Source organism: Ascaphus truei, chromosome 4 (assembly GCF_040206685.1).
Source record: "Ascaphus truei isolate aAscTru1 chromosome 4, aAscTru1.hap1, whole genome shotgun sequence".
Lineage (NCBI taxonomy): Eukaryota > Metazoa > Chordata > Amphibia > Anura > Ascaphidae > Ascaphus > Ascaphus truei.
In genome coordinates, this window is record NC_134486.1 from 266,861,698 (window position 1) to 266,870,138 (window position 8,441).

Sequence of the window (8,441 nt, forward strand, 5' to 3'; positions counted from 1 at the left end):
GGTGTCAATGCCTGTGGGAATAGTGTCAGGGACAAGTATCATTGTCGGAAAAGATTTGATGATATTAGGTCCAAATTGAAAAAGAAAATACAAGACCAACGCGTGCATGCTACTGGCACTGGAGGTGGGCCCACACCACAACGTCTCATATTGACTCCATTGGAGGAGCTGCTTCGGCCAAAATTACTTACCGTCGTCGTGGAAGGCTTGGCTGGTGACCGTGACATTGGAATTTATCCGTCACAATTTCCAGCAGGTGATAAATATTACTGTACTAGGCGTGTCGTTGCTTACAGTTATTTTGCATAGTTACACTGCTTTTTATACTGTCTTCACAATATAAGCATACCTGCATCTATATATGTATATGTCTGATTCTGTATATATATATCTCAAAATAGACATATATGTAGTAGTCCTACTAAAAGCAGTAACTAATATAGCACGTGCCATTGCGTGCTCATTTACATGTGAATTCCCAAAATGCATAGCTGCAGTGGAAGCAATTGATGGTGGGCGAAGATGGGGAACAACAGGGTAGTACACATGTGTAACACATGTTCATGAGAAATTATTAGTAGCTACAGGTACAGAACAGAAATATGTATCATATTATTGTGTATTTTATTGATTTTACTCCGACAAACATGACATTACTGCCTATTTTAAGCATGCATCAAAGAAATTGCATGTAACGGCCTACAAACATCACTGGCACTAACACATCTATAGTTGCTTATGAAAAGGTCCATTTTTACTTTAACTCATATACAGACAGCATAATGAGGCACACGTATCATATGTTATGTCATTGTTTTCATAACTTAAACACTGCAGATGACTACTTAGCTCATCTACCATTGTGTTAAAGCAGCTGCAATTAATATCTCATCACAGCATACACTTCAACAGAGGGGGTGGGGTTCAGCACACACACTAATTACAGCCTCATTTCACGGTCAACTTAGTTCAGACCATTTGCACCTGTTTCAAGTCATTGAAAGGTGTGGCTGATTAGGCTTTTTGGGGAAGGGAATACCTTTCTTACAACCTGAATAGCACAACTGAAGTTAATCACACTCATTTGAAAGCTTAACTCTAGCTACTAAATGCCCCAACAACTCATTACTTATCAAAGCGTACGTCACACATTAGTTCACTCATATCTATAGTTGAACTACTATGAAAGACACATTATCACACACTGCATGTGTTGTCTTGTTGAGTCACAGCCACATTCAGGTGTGCCACATCTTCGATTAATGTACCACACATATCCTCTACCAAAAACAACACTTTTTGCAATATGACCACCTTCATGATAACCATTGTGAATGGTCATCTCATGATAGTTATGTACATTATGATACTGATATCACTACACAACATATGATTTTTATGTACTCATTTAATCTATTTATCCTCACGCATTACTGCAGAAACATAGTATGTTGTATGTTAGGGAACTCAAAAATTCTAAGTACACAGGCATGTACAGTGTTATTACAACTATTTATGTTCACTTTCACACACATTTTCGGTTAAGGAACTGATGTTGTTAGTTAATCATAAATACAGAACATACAATAAGTGTTTGTTCAATATTTACACATGTAAATGTAAAACTTATGTTATTGTTATATATAGTTGCCCCTGGAGGACATGTGTCACCTGAGATGGAACAAGTGTCTTCACCTGGGTCAGCCAGCTCAACACTACTAGAAGGTGAGTGTATCATTTGCTGGCCATATAATATGTGCTCTTCTATATGTTATGTTGTCATGTGCATTATTTGTTTTGCACATCTTCTTTAAATAGGATTACTTAGTGTCAGTGAAAATTAAGTGTAAGGCAACATGTATTGTGTTAGTGATGTTAATTATCATGTAGGACTTCTGAGTTTAGAGCAACTTTTCATTCATTCATATTTCATACTGAGTCCAAACATTATTCGTAAGTCAAGGTAGTTTTTAATGAGGTTATAAAACGTATGCTAACATGTTAGGTGTTACTTAGGACACAGTACAATTACATAGTAACACAGCATACATTAACATGCCATTTAATAATGTGTACATTTCTTTTTAGAACATCATGGTGATGAGGATGATGAGTATGATGAGGATGACGCCACAGAAGAGACTGAAATACAATCATGTGACCATGAAGAGGTGCCAATAGAAACTGTTGTACCGCCAAATCGTCCATCAACTTCCACATACGATGCAATTGTAGCTTCAGAGGGAAAATAGTGGACGCAGAAAATCGTCGCCATTCAGACATGATGACAGTGCTGGAAAGGATGATTGGACTGCAGGAAGAAACAGTATCACAATTGGCACATCTCCACAGAGTCTTCATTGAAGTGCCTAAACAGTTGCAAAAAATCAACACCTCATTCGAAGCATTAGTTGTTCAGCAAACACAAGCTAATTACTGGAGAATGACTAATGTACCACAATTCAACACCTCCCAGCCAGGATCTGTTCATGCAGGTCAGTTTTCACCACATTCATCTGATATTCATTCACCAGGCCCAAATGTTACCGGTCAAGTAGCAGAGATTGCTGTGCAGGTTCCTGACGACATACTACCACTGCCATCTGTACAAAATCAGCAGCTGACACCTACAAAGGAGCCCACAAAAACAAAATACAAGCAGTTACTACTGACCAGTTTTTGGTCAAAAACAAAACAAGACACACATGAAACAGACCAACCATCACTTGTGCAGTGTCTACCAACTTGCTCACATGTGTCACTGGGCACAAGCCCTGTCCGTGAACAGTCACTACCCAAAAGCCCTGTAGGTGAGTCGCTGCCCAAAAGCCCTGTAGGTGAGTCGCTGCCCAAAAGCCCTGTAGGTGAATCGCTGCCCAAAAGCCCTGTAGGTGAGTCACTGGCCACAAGCCCTGTAGGTGAGTCACTGGCCACAAGCCCCGTAGGTGAACAGTCACTGGCCACAAGTCCTGCCCGTGAAGTGCCAGAGGCCACTCAAAGTGGCTCTGTTGTGCCTAAAGTTGGTGGCAAAAGAAAAAGGAAAATTCAAGAGACAACAAGCAGGCCTGTTACTCGCTCGCAAAAGGAACAAAAAAAATAAATGTTATAATTCAGAAAATATGTCTTTGGCCTTGTTTTGTTGACTTCAGATTATCTAATTACTATTGTATGTATGCTGAAGACTGTGTTGTTTCCAAACTTTCAACTATGTTCTTGTACACGTGAAGTTTTGGAAATGTTAACACTCATAATTAATTGTGTTATAAATATTTATGTTGTAATCGTCTGTTCAGTAATGGTCCACCAGGAGCCAGTTGCTAAGTTTAGAGAAGCTGCCATTGACTTTGCAGCAAAACATTGCATTTGGGTGTGTTAATTGATGTAAGAATTGCATATGCATATTAGTCACATGCAATTATTAAAACACCTAAGTAAGTGCAAACATCTTTCTTGTACGTGTACAGCAGGATTATGTGTAAATTATTACTTACCTTTGCCTTGCTTGGCCATTGTAATTTTGTCCTTTAATCAGTTGTGTGTTCGTTTCTATAACATCTCAGAATGTATAATAATATATATACACACACACACACACACACTGAGTGAGTGTGAGTGTGAGTGTGTGAGTGTATATATATATATATATATATATATATATATATATATATATATATATATATATATATATATATATATATAGTACTATATAAACTGGTATACACAAACTAATACACTTCATGCTTCCTTGTGAAAACACTATTTTAATAATACAGGCCTAATGTTTGAGAAATATCCTAAGTATGAGACTCTAACAGTATTGTGCTTAAACAAATGTTTATTACTTAATTAAATCATGTTTCTCACCATTTAAATAGGTTTCATACAAGGTATACTTAATGCCATCAATGTTGTGTGTACTCCTGCAATATAAAAAAAAAAAAAATATTATATATAAATATATATATATTTTTATAAGAGATATATTTATATATATATATATATATATATATATATATATACACACGTATTTAAACTCATGCAGACAGGGAGTTAACCAGACTTTCACATACACACAGAAATGTAAGCGGGGAAAAAACATTTCTTTTTGCAGGTGTGTTTTTACTGATATGCCTGGCTAAGAAATATTTTCACACACTGGTCTTTGTTAGTTTTCAAAAAAACACTATGTGAACGCATTCACAGTCTAGGGATGTTTTTCACAAACGAGATAAAAGAAGGAGAAATGTTTCTCCCACAGTCCCATATCACGAACCACAACTGTTAACCCAATTAGACAAACAAATCCAATTGGCGTTTGAAAGAAGGAGTCAAAGTAGTTAGTTTTGTTGACCTTGACAAGGAAAAACAGGAGTTTGTTAGCCATTCAGCACATTCATTTTGATGAGCAAATAACACAGACCTGCACACAGCTTTTGTGCTACTCAGACATGGCTGATGAATTCGTTAACAATATTAATCCCCTTTTAGGGTATAAGTACATGATCTGTGAAGCCATCTTGAACAGTCGCGGACAGAAAGCAAGCACACGCCAAATCGATGATTTCATTCGAGCAAAATATCCTTATTACCAAGACCGTAAGCATGCACGGAATTTTAATTCCTCAATAAGATTCACTTTATCAAGTAATGACTTTTTTGAACGTGACCAGGATAAGCTACAACACACCTATGGTTTCTGGAAGATTGCCCCGGAAAAACAATTTCTCCTGAAAGACGGCACTTATATTGTCGTGAAAGGCATATTTATTCCTAATGGCAATAGCAATGTATCCGCTACTACTGATCCGTTTGAATCGATACGTGCTGCAATATCTGCAGCCTCCATTCCTGAAACCCACATTGTACAAGAACAAAAGTACTATGATTATGTACCAAGCCTTTCAGCTGAAATTGCATTGGAATGGGAACCGGAAGAAATGAACCTACCTCCCGACCAATTATTTGAAGAAAGCAGTGGCGATTCCTATGAGCGCATCCTGGAGGAGATATGTGCCATACTGGATTCAGCGGTTGGGTTAAGCGTGGATGAAAATGCCTTGCATTTCTGGAGCGACCAGTTGCAGCCAGGCGAAGAGTTAATTCTAGAAGAATGGTAAATATAACAATCGTTATGCGTTGACTCTGCGTTTAAATTTTTTTTTTTTTTGTAACCACCATTTTCACTTTCAATGCGTGGATACAGCGTAACATTGCAGACTGCATAACATGTAGCGATCACAAACAAATTGTTTCCTAATACAATATAGTAGGACCTGAAAGAGTAGTACACATTGCTGACGGAATAAATATACGTACTTTCCTATCCCTTTAAACATATTAGCAACATTTTACCATTACTCTAACACATACCTGTTTTGTTATCATGCAACATCTACAACATTGAAAACCGGGTCCACCACGTATGACGTGGGACCCTTGTCATGGGCCAAGGCTTCCTTAAAAAGGATTAGTGATGTAAGTCCCGCCCCCAAGCGACGTGCGCGCCTCAAAGCCTATTGGCTGTCATGTTTTGTTATAGTAACGGTAACTGCAGTGTGTGATGCGTGCGGCTCAGTGTTTGTAGGCGTACCCTGGGCGTTAGCCGAATGTTAATTGAGTGGGAGGAGTGTTAGCGTGCGTTTCACGCTGGCTTAACATGACGTCACACGTATTGCATTTGCGCATTGTGTTATCGGCCGTGCTTTCTGTTCAAACACGTCTGTTTAAAAAGAATACAGATGTACTCGTTTAGAACGAATGTAGTTTCGTCTTCATTGTATTTGAAATAAAGATGTTATGTTTACTGGTATTTTCAACATGTATTGAACGCACAACGTACGCTTTGTTTTGCGCATGCGCTAACAGTTAGTGGAGCCAAGCGTGAAGTGCGTGCGCACACAAAGATGTGCGCGCACATCTTTCAGTATACAGGCAACGTTCACTTCTTATACATAGTTATGCCTGCTACAAATTTAAAGAAACATTACATACTGATGAACAGTTTTACTTCTAACATATAAGTGACTGACGTGTGTATCTACACAATCATATAGAGCTGCGTAACGCGTTGTCACGGATGCATATCTAGTAAGGTGCCATCTTTGACCATCATGTGTTTGCTGTATTTCAGAGATGTCGGGGAAGATACAATCGGATCAATGTATGATTTCAGAAGAGTCTACCTTTATATGAGATGATTGTGAGGAGGAGCCACCGACTACTATACTACATATGGAACTAATTTTATATTGCTTGCAGCGCTTATTAACAAACAATTAAAAATGTGATACCCTTATGCCTATATTGCATCAGCACTTAATTAACATAATGATGTTGCAAAAGAGTGCCTCATGAATTTTTATTGAGTGTTCTTTAATGACTACTAACATTTTATGACATGGTGTGTTTTATATATAACAACCATTCCCACTCTGCTAACACATTTGTGTATTCTAATATGTAATGGAACGTATGACTGTCGAAACTATGTAACAATAATAATAATAATATGAGCATGTTCATGTATAGGGCTGCTAGTTGTACGCAGCGATTTACAGACACATGTTTCAGCCTGAGGTCCCTGGCCCGTGGAACGTACAAATGTTTTTTTGCCGCATGAGGCACAGGGAGATAAAGTGACTTGGCCAAGGTCACAAGGAGCCCACACCGGGAATTGAACCAGACTCCCCTGCTTCAAACTATCAGTGCCAGTGTGTGTCTTTACTCACTGAGCCACTCCTTCTCCCAATGTAAAGGACACTTACAACCAAGTAGCCATTTATTTTTAAAATCTCTTGTTACATGGGTATGTAGATAAAATGGTTTGGGACTGTAGCAAATAATGTTACTGGCCAGATGTTATGGTCCCCTCCAATGCATGATGTTCTGAATATGACATCACCATCATGTTATGAAGTACGTTTCTGTGTATATTTCATTAACCTAACTAACTATAGTTTACTGTGTTTATTAATCGTTTAGAAATACATAGTATAGTCAATATGATGATATAAGCTACCATAATAAAGCTGGTGTTATCATTTGTCGGTGTTATACATGGATCCTACACCAATTGATAGAGACACAAACAGTTGTCTTAAAAAGTGTGTCTATGCTAGTGATGAATGTGCTCCCGTAAGTAAACAAATAAGTACAGTTATCCCCTTTTCTCCAACCACCTCTATATTACATGAATGGAAATTATAAGGAAACATACATAAAATGTGATGAAATGTGAGTAATCATTTTGTAATACAATGCACATGAAAGCTCAAGAGTAGCTAAATGCATATACATGATACAGAAAGTACATATATGTAACATTTGTGTTTAAACCAATATGTTGGGTTTTTAGTTCCAATAATTATAGGAAGATTGAGGTAGCCACATCTTATGAGAGATGTCAGCAAATATACATACCATGATCAGTCATACTGGAGATATACCTATAATGCAAAGGAACAATATATAAATTGCAAACATTGACATGCCATCTTCAGTACCGTAAACAACACAGCAAAGTGTGTATTTGGTGTTAAATGTACAACACCATGTATATTTCATGACATTCAAAATGTAAATCAGCCTGGTGTACACATCATATGGATGTACATGTTACACTGCACCAATAACATTGTATGTAAGCATACTAGAAGCATGAATGATTATGGGCATAATATGTGTTTTGTCTTAGCATAAGGAATAACACAATGCTAAAATATTATTGCTTTGTTACCCAAGTTGTATTCACATACACACAACTAAAGTACAATTGAAGAGGGATTATATAACCTGTGCAACAATAACATACCGGTGCCACATCCCTTTGTGCACACAGCAGAGAAAAGAAAGGTGTGCAACCCATATTCATCTGTGTCCTAACAGAAGGTTATATAAAGAAACATTATTGTTAATATAACATAATTAAACTATAAAAGTAGTACTAGGAACATATGAGTTTGTACTTACAAGAAAAAAATGAATTGATGAGATTCTGTCGTGTCTGGCCACCACTGGCTGTTTGTTCATTTTCAGCAGCTACATGGGTGGGATGCTCGTCTACCAAAGCCTCAGCTAGGTCTGACTGTACATTGTGCCTGAGTGCAACATTGTGCAAAATGCAACAGGCAAGGATAATATCAGACACTTTTTGAGGCTTGTATAGAAGAGCCCCACCAGTTCTGTCCAGACACCTAAACCTGGTCTTGAGTAGGCCAAATGTCCTCTCTATAACAGATCTTGTAGATATATGGGCTGCATTGTACCTGTCCTCTGCTTCAGTTTGAGGGTTTAGCACCGGAGTCAAGAGCCACGGCCTAATTCCGTATCCTGAGTCACCTATAATGAATGGAGCACACATAAGCTGACATTAGTGATCAAATTGTACAATGCCAACATTCCTAAATCAACATGTGTTTTGTGTTAGAACATGTAAATATGTA

At 37.8% G+C, this 8,441-nt stretch overlaps 1 long non-coding RNA gene across 1 annotated transcript; it reads right to left on the reverse strand.

Moving 5' to 3' along the window:
* Positions 1-1,967: 1,967 nt before the first annotated feature.
* On the reverse strand, positions 1,968-5,400 carry LOC142492074 (uncharacterized). The gene is made up of 3 exons (XR_012800716.1): positions 4,948-5,400; positions 3,865-3,920; positions 1,968-2,627 (listed from the first exon to the last, which is right to left on the reverse strand). It is a non-coding gene; the product is annotated as an uncharacterized LOC142492074 (long non-coding RNA).
* Between the last annotated feature and the right edge of the window lie 3,041 nt (positions 5,401-8,441).